General features: G+C 42.5%; 1 protein-coding gene across 1 annotated transcript in view; it reads right to left on the bottom strand.

Annotated features, from left to right (window-relative positions):
- The window catches only part of LOC122891679 (serine/threonine-protein phosphatase 2A catalytic subunit alpha isoform), a 135,463-nt gene that overhangs the window by 20,998 nt on the left and 100,794 nt on the right, over positions 1 to 13,671 (bottom strand). The gene's annotated exons all lie outside the window — the stretch shown is intronic.

Raw genomic sequence — 13,671 nt, 5'->3', positions numbered from 1 at the left:
ACCGCCCCGGGGTCGGAGGGTGTTGGGGGAGAACCTAGTTGCCGGAGACTTTTTCCGTAAGGTGAGCCGGCTCTGCGCTTTACCCCGCGTTGGCATCCAGGTCGCAGAAACTAGAGTTGTGACCCCGTGGTGCGCTGGAGTTGCATGGGATCCCCAAATCTTTGGGGCAGGAACGGGCGACTAGTGGTAGCCCGGTTGGGGTGGCCACCTCCGCCTCTGGGCGCGGCAGGCACCTTCTAATTAGGTCACTTGTGGGCGGAGGAGGGTGTGTCTGTCCTGGGAGTGCCGCGCGGTGCACCTGACAACACCCCCCCACCACCGCACACACCTGTCCTCGGGCCTAAGGTGGACTGTGGGGCGCGATGCCTGCGGCCGAGGCTTGGGCTTTTCCCTGAGCCTCCGACCGCGCGCCTGGCTTCCACAAACCCCACGCAGCCTCGCCCGTTGTTGCCTCCCGACCCAGGTGTGCACCTTCCTATCCCTCAGGCTCCTTGTGGGAACGAGGAGGGGACAACACCCCCCTCAACCCCTACCCTCTCTGCCCTACTTTATAGAGGGGCGGCGACCCGGCAGTGTTAGAAGCGGCTACAACACGCGCTTTAAAGAAAGCTCAGATACCTTAGGATCGGATCTCGGTCTGGCTATGAATCTCTTTGGGGTTTGTGAGATGTTTTCACATCCCCATATCCCTGCATTCCCAGAAATGTTTGGCTCCTTAAAGCTCAGTTATGTCCTGCATCCCACGCTTGGGAGAGAGAAGGGTTATTCAGACAGGTAAGATACCCTGCGCTGGTGGAAGCTTGTATTCTCCCTATAGTCGAGGTACAGATAGAAGAGAGAGGATGATGTCCACAGGACCTGGCAAATGTAACTTTCCAAAGGACATTTAACCTTAAAACGCAAGGCAAGAGCTGACCCTGGTCACTGATCTTCTAGACTTCCTACCCCCAATAGCAGTTCACTCTGCTGAACCCAACTGCTCACTCTACATCTCTGACGGCATCATCCCAACCAAAAGGCTGAAGAAAGCTCTGGAGGCCTGGATCAGCCGATGATGAGATTGAAAATTGTCCTTCATCCAAAACAACCTGCCTAGCGAGGCTGACTGGCTTGGCCTTCCTAGACTGAAAATGACAATTCTGCTTTCCCTTCTATCTCCCAGCAGCATGCCCAAAGGAAAGTGTCTCAGATCTACTCCCCCAAAGGCTTGTGACATAATTTACCAGACTTGGAAAAAAAATTATTTTAGCCCAAATTCTGAGTATGTTTTGCAGTTATCTCCCCAAATAATAGAGGAGTAAGAGTTAAGATCATGAAGAATGTATGAGGAAAAAATCATCACTCAGTGCTCATGATTATAAAGCCATGCCCAGTGTGCTGTTCACTGTTGCCCTGTACTGCGTGAGAACTGGTTCTGCCTCATAGGGCAAGAAGCAGACAAGCACTCAGAAAAGAGAAGGGATTTCCAAGGTAGTGATCAGGATTTGAAACTTGATACTCCCAAGTGCAGGATCTCAGCCACACTCACACAACTGACCTCCAAGTACTGAAATATGGAACAGGGTCAATATGATTTCCCTTTGCCTGAGTTATCTTAACTAGTAAGGTAGGGGTGATATTAGTTTGGTTCATTAAAAAATATTGAGCACCATAAGGGCTGCATTCATTCAGTGTTTCAGAGGCCCTTGAATGGGTGCAAATGTGTACTGAGGACATCAAAATTTTTAGCATCTACAGCAGCATTTTACAAAGTGCCTCCATGGACCATAGTTCCAATGAGAAACAAATTCCTTTCAAAAGGAAATTTAGAAAATGCCATATTGTCAGAAGTTGTGTGGTTAAAAAAAAAAAGCAAACAAAATAAAAACTTAATGGGTACTACCCACCCTAAAAAACAGTATTGAGCACCTACTATGTGTTAAGATTATAAATGAGTGGGTTTTTCCAAAGTAATGTGAGCTCCTGGTTGGTAGCCCTAATGTAGGTATTATTTTCTCTTGATGCAGATTACTTGGCTCACCACCACAAACTAGAGGGAAGATATAATTATATATACTTAAAACATCCTGCCAAATAATTAGATGCCATGACTTAACTTCTTAAGGAATGAATTCTAGGAAGCTCTTATTAGCATTCAAGCCATGAAGTAAAGCATATGTGATTACAAACAATACAGAACTAAATCAGAATGTCTTTTCCTTCAGAAAGATTCTAGAACATTTTCCTACTCTGTGGAACTCAAACTAGCTGTGGATCTAAAATGTCAGATTGATTAATCTGGTCTTGACTAATTGGACCTGACTGTTTAAATTCTAGAGCTGAGGAATACTTGGAACAAAAAGTTAAAAGCAAAAAAAAAAAAAAAAAAAAGTCCTTTAATTTCTTGGCAAAAACCAGAGAATGAATAAAGCAAATATGCTTTGAGAAAGAATCTTTGCTCAGATGGCAAACTCAGTATACAGCAAGTCTAAGTGTTGCCTATGATGTTTAAACGTAGCTATAAATGAACATCATCTGATGATGGGGGCAGGGTAGAAGGAAGATGACCTTAAGCAAAGAACTTTATAATAAATACCTTAGCCAAAGTATAAAAATTGACATTAAACATAGAGAAGAAATGAGCTATACAATTGGCCTTACCATTAGTTTTATTTTGTTGTTGTTCCTTTCAGTTCCCTGACTTTTAAGGTTTACTGAGACAGAAAACAGAGCCATGTAGGTAAGAAATGGCTCTAGAGTCAGATAGGCCTGGTTTGAATTCTGGTTCTGCATGAAGTTTGGCAAGTTACCTAACTTCTCTGAGTTTCAGTTTTTTCATTAATAAAGTGGAGATAGTCGTAATTGCCAAATAATAGGGTTCCTCTGAGAATTAAGTGAAATTATAAATATAAAACACACCACAGCATATAATAAACGTCCAGTATTAAAGTGTTATATCCCTCCTCCTCCTCCTCCTCCTCCTCCTCATCCCTTTCCTTCCCCGCCTCCCCCTTCCCCCACCCCTTTCTCCCCTTCCTCCTCTTCCTCCCCCTTCTTCTTCTTCCTCCTCTTCTTTTTGTGAGAGGGAGGGAGGGGACAGGGAGCAGAGGGAGAGGAAGAATCCCAAGCAGACTGCACAGAGCCTGACTTGGAGCTCCATCTTCTGACCCTGAGATCATGACCTGAACCGAAATCAAGAGTCAGGTGCTTAACCACCTGAGCCACCAAAGCGCCCCTAGGTATTCTTATTCTTATTAATTCTAAGTGGTCTCTGATCCTAAATATCCTTTAATGCTACTTGGAGCACCTCAATGTCTGCCATGAAATAGTGGTCTTTGGAAACAGAACATAATTGTATCAAATAGAGGGTGCCTGGGTGGCTCAGTGGCCTAAGCCTCTGCCTTCAGCTCAGGTCATGATCTCAGGGTCCTGGGATAGAGTCCCACGTCAGGCTCTCTGCTCAGCAGGGAGCCTGCTTCCCCCGCCCCCACCCTCTGCCTGCCTCTCTGCCTACTTGTGATCTCTCTCTATGTGTCAAATAAATAAATAAAATCTTTTTTAAAAAATCGTATAAACACAAAGTCATCAGATGAAGTGAGGAAGGGAGGGGCAGGTGGGAGGATTCAAGAAAAGAGGGTAGAGGTGAAACAAAAAGAACATCCCCTTTCTTCCCTTGACATCATGCAAACACTCAGGAAGACCTGTTGTATAGAGAAAAAGGCAATGAGGAATAAATCCAAGAATTAATACAGTTGGTCAGTCTTACGTTCCTGTTGTGCCAGAATCTTTTCTCTGAAAAGGATGCCATATCTGATAACATATACTTTGCCCCAGAAGCTCCAAGAGAAAGACTTACTTAGTGAACATTTTAATGGCTATCCCCATGAGAAACCTGCCATGCTCTGGCTTATTGGAACTGCCCAGCTACCAGAAGATTTTGGTATCTATCCCCATTTTTCTTTGTGATTTTCAGAAAAATTAAACTAACATTGCCCTTTCACCTGAAATTAGAATTTTTTAGATGTGGCCAGAATGTTGTGGCCAGGAATTCTGCCACAAATATAATAAAACTCTTTCACCCAGCATAGATGCAAAAGGGGTTTGAGTCCCAGCTCCAAGATTTCTAGGACACCCATGCCCCAAATGTTACATCTATCTGTTCCAAAAGCAACATTTAATTAGCACTTACCACATAGCAGGCTTAGGGAGGCACATGGGGGACAGGTGATGGGAAGAAGTGCAGAAAAAGTGGGGAAAACCCAAAGGTGCATAAAACACAGCTCACTGAGCTTATGCTCCAGTAGGGGAAGACAGACGTTATGACAGATAAACAAATCATTTATTAAACATGTACAGAAGAGGAACAGCCTTGTTGCTTGAGGTGGCTTGGGAAGTATTTCCACAGACACTGATGCTCGAGCTACATCTTGAAGGAAAATCCAGAATTCTTCAGCTGAGAAGAGAAGACTAGCTGTTTAAATCACTCCCACGTAAATTATATCTATTCTAGATGTTTTGAAGAAAACATAGGAAACTATGCCTCCATTTGTTTATTCTACAATGTTAAGGTATCAGATTCTTCAACTCCTGTGTGTTTGTGTTGAGGCCGAGGAATTTTTTCCCCCAGAGTCTATTTTCCACTGTCTTGTCCAAATGGGATACCAGATCCTGCCTGCTTAGCTTGAGAAAGGCATTTTATCTCTGGTGCCTTGATCACATCAGAGCTTATATTTAAAGCATGAGTGATGAGAAGAGACTGCAGCTGAGTCCCTGGCTCTGTCCCATCCCTTGAGCACCCTCCTCCTCTCCTCCTCTCCACTGAGGGCTCTAGAGGCGATCCTACAGTGGCTGGAGAGGACCAGAGCTCATCAGAGCCATGAGTAAAATCTCTGTTCTACAATCCAGGCTGCATTTACTGCGATCTGCCACAGAGGCTCATCAGAAACCCTCAAGGAGTGGGCTACCTAGCTTCCACCCATGTGTGCCTCTCTACATACACCCATGTTTGATGATTGGCTGGTTTGTGTGGGCTCAGGCTCAGATACCCCTTGGAGGCCTCAACCTGTGTAGGTTTCAGTTACATAGCAAGCTGTTCAGATCCCAGTGGAGATCATTCTGGTGCAAAGGCCAAGACACTACCATCAGACACACCCTTTGAAGAGCCTCCTAGAAATCTGACTCAGGGCACCACTTTTTATGGTTTCTGTGTCCTCAGGCAAAGTTCTTAAACCCCCTCACCATCAGTATTTTCATCTGTAGGATGGGGGTCATAATTGTACCATTCCCATAAGTTTATTTTAAGCTTTAAATAAATGAATCCATGTAATGCTGTTAGCACGTAACAAGTACTCCATCTACATTAGCTATTATTATTATTAACTATTTTTATAATATTATTTCTGATTGTAAAAGAATCAATGATCACTGCAGAAAATTTTTGCACTACTGACAAGCTTAGGAAGAAACAATCACAGCATCCAGAAATAAGGGCTATAATCATTTTGATGTATAGTCTTCTCAGCTTTTCTTGGTATGCATATATTTCAATATATATAATATAATGAACATAATATATAACAAATATAAGTTCTCACTTTCATACTAGTTCACACTGTTCTGTAATTTGTTTTATTCAACTGATCTATCATGACATTTTCCCAATATAGTTAAATACTCTTAGAAATTTTTTTTAAAGGTTTTGTTTATTTCTTAGAGAGAGAGCACGAGATGCGGGAGGGTCAGAGGGAGAAGCAGACTCTGGGTTGAGCAGGGAGTGTGATGTGGGGTTCAATGCGGGGCTCAATGTGGGGCTTGATCCCTGGCCCCTGGGATCATGACCTGAGCCAAAGGCAGGTGCTTAACCAACTGAGCCTCTCAGGCATCCTTAGAAAATATTTTTTAAAAACTACTTTGTTTTCAAGTATATAAATGTAATACAATTTATGTAACTAATTCCTTATTTTGATATTTCCTATTTTTATATTTCACAGTAAGTGTCCTGTTCATGAATGTTTCTCTGCATCTTTATTCCTTAAGATAAATGCTTAAAAGTGGGATGACTGTGCCAAAGGCTCTATAACCTGTTTTTGTTTTGTTTTTAATGGCAGGTATATAGAATTGGATTAACCATAATCCTTTGTTCTGACACTCTCAAAATTGGTATGGATGGCCTGATTTTGTTGTTAGGTAGTAAATTCATCAATTTTAATCATGCATTTGGTACCTGTCAATCCACAACCCAAAACAAAAGTTAGGGCCTCAGCAATAACCAATATTGAAGCATAAGGCTCTCCACCCCATCTTCTTGTGCTTGCTACCCAAGGGAACCCATTCCAAATTGTATGTTTATTTACTTTTCTTTTTATATGATTTTGCTGGATCTGTATATCTTCCTAAAGAGTAATTTTTTAGAACTGTCCTTGGCTTTATAAAAACGACATCAAGCTGTATGTAATCTTTGGGGACTTGCTTTTTCCACTTACTTTGCTAAAATTCATCCATATCATTGTAATCCGCTGTAGTCATTTTGCATTGTATTAAATACCAAATGTGTAGACGAAACAAGGTATATCATCCAGTCTCCCAATGATAGGCAAGTTCATTGTTTTTAAGATTTAGCTCTTGCTCCCACTGCTGCTATGAACATTATACTGTAAATGTCCCCCATTGTATACGTACAAGAGTTTGTTGAGGGAACCAGTTTGCACTCCCACCAGCTATAAACGAGAGAGCCTCTGGATCCACATTCTCTGTTGTTCAAGGGGCTGGCTCAGTCTACTTCCCTCCAGCAATATATATGAATGGCAATTTCTGCAAACTCTTTCCAACCCTATGGATCATTAAAAATTTTTGACCATTTGACAAGGAAAAGATACCTCTCCCTTCTATGTAACTTTGTTGTAAGGTTCTGACTCCTCTAAAAGCCAAGAGGGAAGGGATTTGGCTCAGAGCATTGTTTCCAGTCTGATAACTTCAGTGACATTTCTGGGACTGATTCCCCAGTAGCTCAGCTGCTTTCCCATGTCCTAAAAGAGGTGACATGGTTGGAAGGAAGGACTGAGAGGGGCCAGGATAGGAAACAAGCCCAACTCACCACAGTGGAGGCTTGTCTCCTAGTCCCAGCCCCTGCCAGTGTCAGATCACTCTTTCTCCTTGATGAAGCAGCCATTATCTCTTCCCTACCCCCCACCCGAGAAAAGCCGGTATAATACTACCCTTTGTTACTTGAATTGATAAATTCAAACCTCTTTCCCAGCTCTGCAGTAAAAGAACTTTCTATTTTGGGCTTAGTGACATAGCCCAAACCAACCAGAGAGCAGCAAGCTGTAGCCTGAGTTAATAGTCTTTCTCCAACCGAGGGAACCTACAAGCAAACAGAAGGACCTTCTAAAGTACATCATCTGCATATCAACAGGCAGCCTATTTGCTTTTCTTTCTGCTGACAGATCTATTTCAAAATTCAATATTGAACAATCCCTAATCTTCAGGTTAAGTTGATGAGTAAATCCTGAACAATTTCTTATATCATTTTGCCAGGAATTCATGGATATCCAATCGTGTACTAGGGCTGGGCTAGGTATTGTCAGAGGAGAGAATTCTGTCTTCAAGGGGAATTCTAGCCACCCCAAAATATACTGATTTGACGAGTGCCTAAAACATTAACCTAAGAATATGCTTTCCCCCTTAGTCCTTTTCCCTGCCCAAAATCTCACATTGCTACAGCCTCCCAGGTGTCAAGAAACCCTCAGGAGTACACAGAAGTTGTGCTTATAGGAGGAGCAATCTGTTTAAACCATTGGCACTGCTTAGCACAGAACCACAGCCAGAACAGGACAAATGACAAGTAAGTTCTCTCCATCTTTGTTTTGGCAAACTTAATCTTATGGGAAGTTTCAAATATGCACAAAAGTAGACATAATAAACCTCCACGTACCTATCACCAGGCTTCAGCAATTACTTCGGCAATCTTATTTTATCTGTACCCCATCCTCCCTCATCTCCATTTTAAATCCAATTTAAAGTAAATCAGGTATTTTCATCCTTAAATACTTCTGTATGTATCTGTAACAAATAAGGGCTCTTTTTTCAATAACCATTTCATCACATCTTTAACAGTAATTCCTTAATACCATCTAGTATCCAGTCAAAGGTCAAATTACCCTGGTTTTCTTAAATGTCTTAATTTAATGGTTTATTCTAATTAGGAGTCAAATGCTGTCATTTGTATTTGTTGATATATCTCATCTGTATGTCTAATTTTTAAATTTTTAAACAGCCTATAATTCTTTAGTTTTTAATTTTTAAATTTTTATTTATAGCCATTTCCTCTCTCTCTTTTTACTGCTCTTCTTTTTGGTGTTACTGAAGATAGTGGGTCTTTTAGTTACTATTGCTGTGTAACATAAAACAAACAGCAATTTTTTGTGCTTATGGATTCTAGGTGTCAGAAACTCCGTGCACAGTTGGGATAGCTTCTCTCTGCTATCCGGGGCCCCAGAACTACCTGGGGCTCCAGCTGGGGAGATTCAAAGTCTGGTGATGAATTCATAACTGGGAGCTAGAAGCATCTCGGGTTTGTTTACTCACATGTCTGGTGTCTGAGCCTGGAGCACTCAAAAACTTGGACTGCTGACCAGAGCACCTACACACAGCCTTACCATGTGGCATGGCTTCCTCCCAGTTTGGGAGTCTCAGGATAATCACCTTAGGGTTCCAACTTCAAGCATTCCAGCTAGCAGCTGGATGCCAGATCATCACTTTTTATCACCTAACCTCAGAAATTACATTCTTGCTTTTGCTGTGTTCTGCTGGTGGCAAGCCAGTCCAAAGCTCAGGCAGACTCCAAAAGAGTAGAACCAGACTCCACCTGTACCAAGGAAGGGGCAAAGCTGCAGAAGAGCCTGGAAGGATGGCAGCTATTGTTGCTCTACTTGGGCCTTTCCAACATCAACCAGAGAAACGTTGCAAATCATGGAACCCCTGTGGAAGAGAAAAAGTTGGGGGAGCTTATTTGTTTGCAGGGTCATGTCCTACAGCTGGGTAGATTATACCCTTAATAACCAAGGGGGTGACTGGGCTGAGAGCCAACTCCACTTGCTGTAACTGTGCCTGACTCTGCGGCTGTGTCACTGGGAAGAAGAGGCGCCTACTCTAATACACGTAAGACACTGCAGGGACAGGAGGTTTCCCTGGGTAGTAAAAGGTCATTCCATCCACCTTACACTTCTCAGATCTCAGATACCTATTGAACACATGCCACTTTAAAGAATATTATGTCTTTTTTTGTTTGTTTGTTTAAGCAGCACCAAGTTGACTTAGAAATATCTCAAAAACGGTGCTGGATTTACTCATATATTTGTTAAATGATGCAAGTTTTTAGCCATCAGGCACTTTTTGATCGCATTGGTCTAGAATGTTCCAGATGTATCTTGCAAGAAGCTTAGACACCATGTCCCAATCTGACCCATCTGCTGAAAGCCTTGAGTGAATGCAAAAAGTCAACACAGGATGCACAGGAAACCAGGCCAAACAGAACCCAGGGCTTTCTTCTCTTCTTTGCAGTCCCTATTCTTCATTAACATACCTTTTATAGCTTGGTTAAAGCCCCAGAGAAGTAAGTACTTTCATTTCTGTTTATGGCTATTAGGAAAATAAAATAATGTAGATAAGGCCAGGTAATTTCCAAGGATTTTAAGGACCAGGAGAGCACCAGATCAACCTGAGTTTGATAAGGACAGGTGTGTTACAAGGAAGCTCACACAAGTCCAGATAGAAGTCTCTTTGATGATGAGATTATTAAAAAGCTATGATCTCGTTGATCTCATCATGCTGCTGGTCAACAGGGGGGTTGAGGAAAACCTCAAATGGCAAGGTCAAAGGCACCTTTTTAAAAACTTATTAGGCCTCAGGAGTGGAGTGTTAAATTAATCGCACTTTTCAGTTCAGGACACATTCTCTTGGTCAGTCCATACAGGGCCTCTCTTTTAAGTACGTATGCCTGTATTTTCTCCTATTCCCAGTCCTCACTCCTATCCTTCCTCCCAAACATTCTAATCCATTTACTTATATTTTTTGGCTTCTATGCATTCTATGAAGATGTGTATTATTGTCTGCTCTGCATGTATTTTAATTTACACGATAGCAGTGTGTTACAGATCTTCCTCCGTGTCTAACTGTTTCCACTCCACACTTTGTTTTTCAGACCTCTCACATTGCTCTGTGCACATCCAATCCATCCTTCCTGGCTGCTGCAGAGTACTCCAGTAACGGGCACCCCCTAGGGCCTCCGACTTCCCACCACCCAACACAATGCTTCCATGAGCAGCCTCATAGGTAACCAATTGGGGACATGTATAGCAATCTCTTTAGACACCGTCTCACCCATAGGTGTTCTTAGTGCATTAGAAAAGACACCTCCTTCCTCTTGGAGAAAAGTGCCCCAGAGCAAAATGCAAGGCTTGGCAGGCTGGAGCTGAGGCTGGGTTTCAGCCCCATGTCACCCCCTCAGTTGGGGTCTTGTTCGGGGCACAACTATAGATGGTGGCCCTAACAACAAGCATTCCCCGGTTCTTCCAGCAGGTTTCAACTGTTTGCAACATCACTCCTGGTTGGTACACGAAAGGGAAAGGTGCCAATGAGTACAGAAATCTCCTCATGGAATCTGTGTCTACTTCATTTGCTCATGCAGGGCTGCATTCCTTGGGCACTTTATACATGGATTGACGCAGTTTGTGGGAACACCAAGGCTAGTGTACGAGCTCCACAGGAATCAGGGAGTCAGACACGATCTGACAATACACAGAGGGTAGTGCAGATATACCTGCCTGAGGCCAAGGCAAAGGGCCCAAGTACTTCACTCCCTCATTTTGTCTTGGAGATGGCAGAGAAACATCTTCTCTCTTGATGTTGTTGTCACAGGACACAGGTGGTCAGGCTCATATTCACAAGGCAGCAGCTCTGACTGGCTTTGTCACAAATGGTGGATATCTGGCCCTGAGCCATCCTGCCCTTGGCCCTTGGAGTACATTCTGTGGCCTACAGAACTGAGAATTGATGGTCCTTAGGTCCTACCTTAAGGTCACCTGGACAGGACAGGGACAACACTTTTAAACAGGTCAGATTTCAAATCCATCAGAAAACCTTAGTGGCCATTGAGATATATCTAAACCCTCTTAAAATAACTGTGTGTGGAGGTCAATGAAATACCTAAGTTATATAGAAAGCTGGTTTTTTCATGCTGACGTTTTCTCAGCTGTCAAATGAGGATAAACAAAATGAGAACTTCTAGAAGAAGACAGAAGTCTTAATTTACAATTTTTCAGAAAAGAATCCCTACATTTCTGGATTATGGTTGTCAGTTTAGAACTACACTTAAGTATTCAGAAGAAGCCTGGATAACAGTCAGTTGTGCAAGGATGTGAGTCACACTGAATACCACAGACATTACTGTAATTGTGTGCAATTGTGAATAAGCAAGTGGTGGACTTTGAAACAGTGCCCAGAACGAAAGTACAAATCAGTTGCATGCATTAACATCAGGGACTGGAAAATATTGACCACTAAGTGGGCCTATGACAGGAAAAAAAAATAATATAAGTTTCACATTCAGAAAGAGGAGCACAGGTTAACACTTGGAGATGCTGCCATGTGACTAGAAAGATCCAGAGATTCACAAAATGGCCTGGCTGCTTCACGTAGGACAAAGTATCCACCATCACGGAGACCTGACTTATCCTTCTCAGATGGTTCCAGCATTACTTCATCCAATTCCATCCCTCACACCAGAAATACATGGCCCATCAGGGTCCTGGAGCTTACCTGCTCCCATTGTGTCTCTTGGTTAGATCCCCATCTCAATATCCTGGAGTCACTAACTCACATCATTGGCTTGATGTTTAAAGAGTCTGGGGAGCCCTCTACACCATATGAAACAAAAGTCAGCATTTCTCCCTGCTTTGTCAGCCCAGGCCCCTGCTTTTTTTCATTAAGAATGATGGAGACCACAAGTAGATTTCAAATGTTCTCATACAAAAAAGAAAAATGGTAAATATGTGCTGTGATGTAGGTATTAGCTAAAGCTATGGTGGTAATCATTTTACAATACAGAAGTGTATCAAATATCACATTGTACACCTAAAACTTAACACAATTTTCTATTTCAGTTATATCTCAGTAATGCTGAAAAAGGAAGGAAGGTAGAGAAAGGAAAAGAGAGGAGGAAAGAGGAGAGGGGAGGAAGGGAGGGGAGGGGAGGAAGGAAGAGAGGGAGGGAGGGAGGAAAGGAAGGAAGAAGGAAGTTAGGAAAGAAACGACAGAGACCAGAATTGGCTCCTGTAGCTCACTGCAAGATCTCAGATTGAACTTGGATTCTGAGGCTACCTTTTCCACCTTCTCTCCTATTTGATTCCTAGTCTAAGGTATATCATATTTATTTATTTACTTGCTTGTTTATTGAATTTAAAAGTATCTTTCTTCTGGGTGAGGGAATGGGTGAAATAGGCCATCGAGATTAAGCAGTGCATCTGTCGTGATGAGCACCAGGTAAAATGAGGAATTGTTGAAGGCTGAAGGGCATATCATACACCTGAAACTAATATAACACTGTATGTCAACTAACTGGAATTTAAATAAAAACTTTTAAAAAATAAATAAAATTATCTTTCTTCTGAGAAGCTCAACTCCTAAAAATTTTTTAAGAAGGGTGCCTGGTTGGCTCAGTTGGTGGAGCAGGTGAATCTTGATCTTGGGGCAAAAAGTTTGAGCTCCATGTTGGGCATAAAGATTACTTAATAAAAAATAACAAATAGCCTTTTAAAACAATTTTAAGGGATAGCTACTTAATAATGATCAAGAAATTATGGTGTCACCAGATGACTAATTAAGAAGAAATGAGCCCAAATTAAGGCAAAGGAGATTTGAGTTGGCTCCTGAAGTATTTGGTGAAAGAGAAAAATTCAGGCTGGATTAGGCCATGGGCAGAAGGATGGGAAGTTCATCTCATTCCATAGCCCTTCAAGGAAGAGACAGAGCAGGAGACCTTATATAGCCTAGACTCAAGACATGCTTACCTGCAAGCAGGGAAAGGCCAAGGCTCTTTATACATCTGGTAACACTTCAGAAGTGTTGCTCTAGTTGCTAGTTGCTCTAGCCAGCTGAAATTTTTTATTCCTAACCACTGAACAAGAACCTATTCCTAGAAGAAAAAGAAGTCCTGGGAGCCTGTCTAGGATTCCAAGAGCTCAGATAACCTTCTATGTCTGCCTTCTCGAGCCCCTAGAGAATGGATATGTTTGCTATTGATTTTCCTAACCACTTTTTAGAGGCCAAGGGAAGGGGAATCATAACTGTTATTGTCCATTTAGCGGCCACAAGTTTCAAAGACTCAAATAAATCTTACCTGTTTTATCAAAGCTACATTTGGCAGTTATCCATGCAGAAGCAGTATACAAGGTTTCTCCTAAAGAAAACTTCCTGGAGGATTTGAACAAGGCCAGAGAGGGAAGACACGACATCACTGCAGTTCCCAGTGAGCTCCTCAGAGCATATAAGTGCGTGGGTCCATTCCAGTGACTGGCAGTTTCCTGTCCTTTCTCAGTGGGGGTCCAGCATGTGCCTGAGAAACTTTCCCTCTGCTGCCTCAACCAGCAGCTAGAGAATCAAGAATTCTAAGTTGGCATCCCAGGCTGCTTAAGC

Source organism: Neovison vison, chromosome 1 (assembly GCF_020171115.1).
Source record: "Neovison vison isolate M4711 chromosome 1, ASM_NN_V1, whole genome shotgun sequence".
In the NCBI taxonomy this organism is placed as follows: domain Eukaryota; kingdom Metazoa; phylum Chordata; class Mammalia; order Carnivora; family Mustelidae; genus Neogale; species Neogale vison.
The sequence above is the reverse complement of the archived record's forward strand: the minus strand, read 5'-3'. Positions and strand labels throughout refer to the sequence as shown.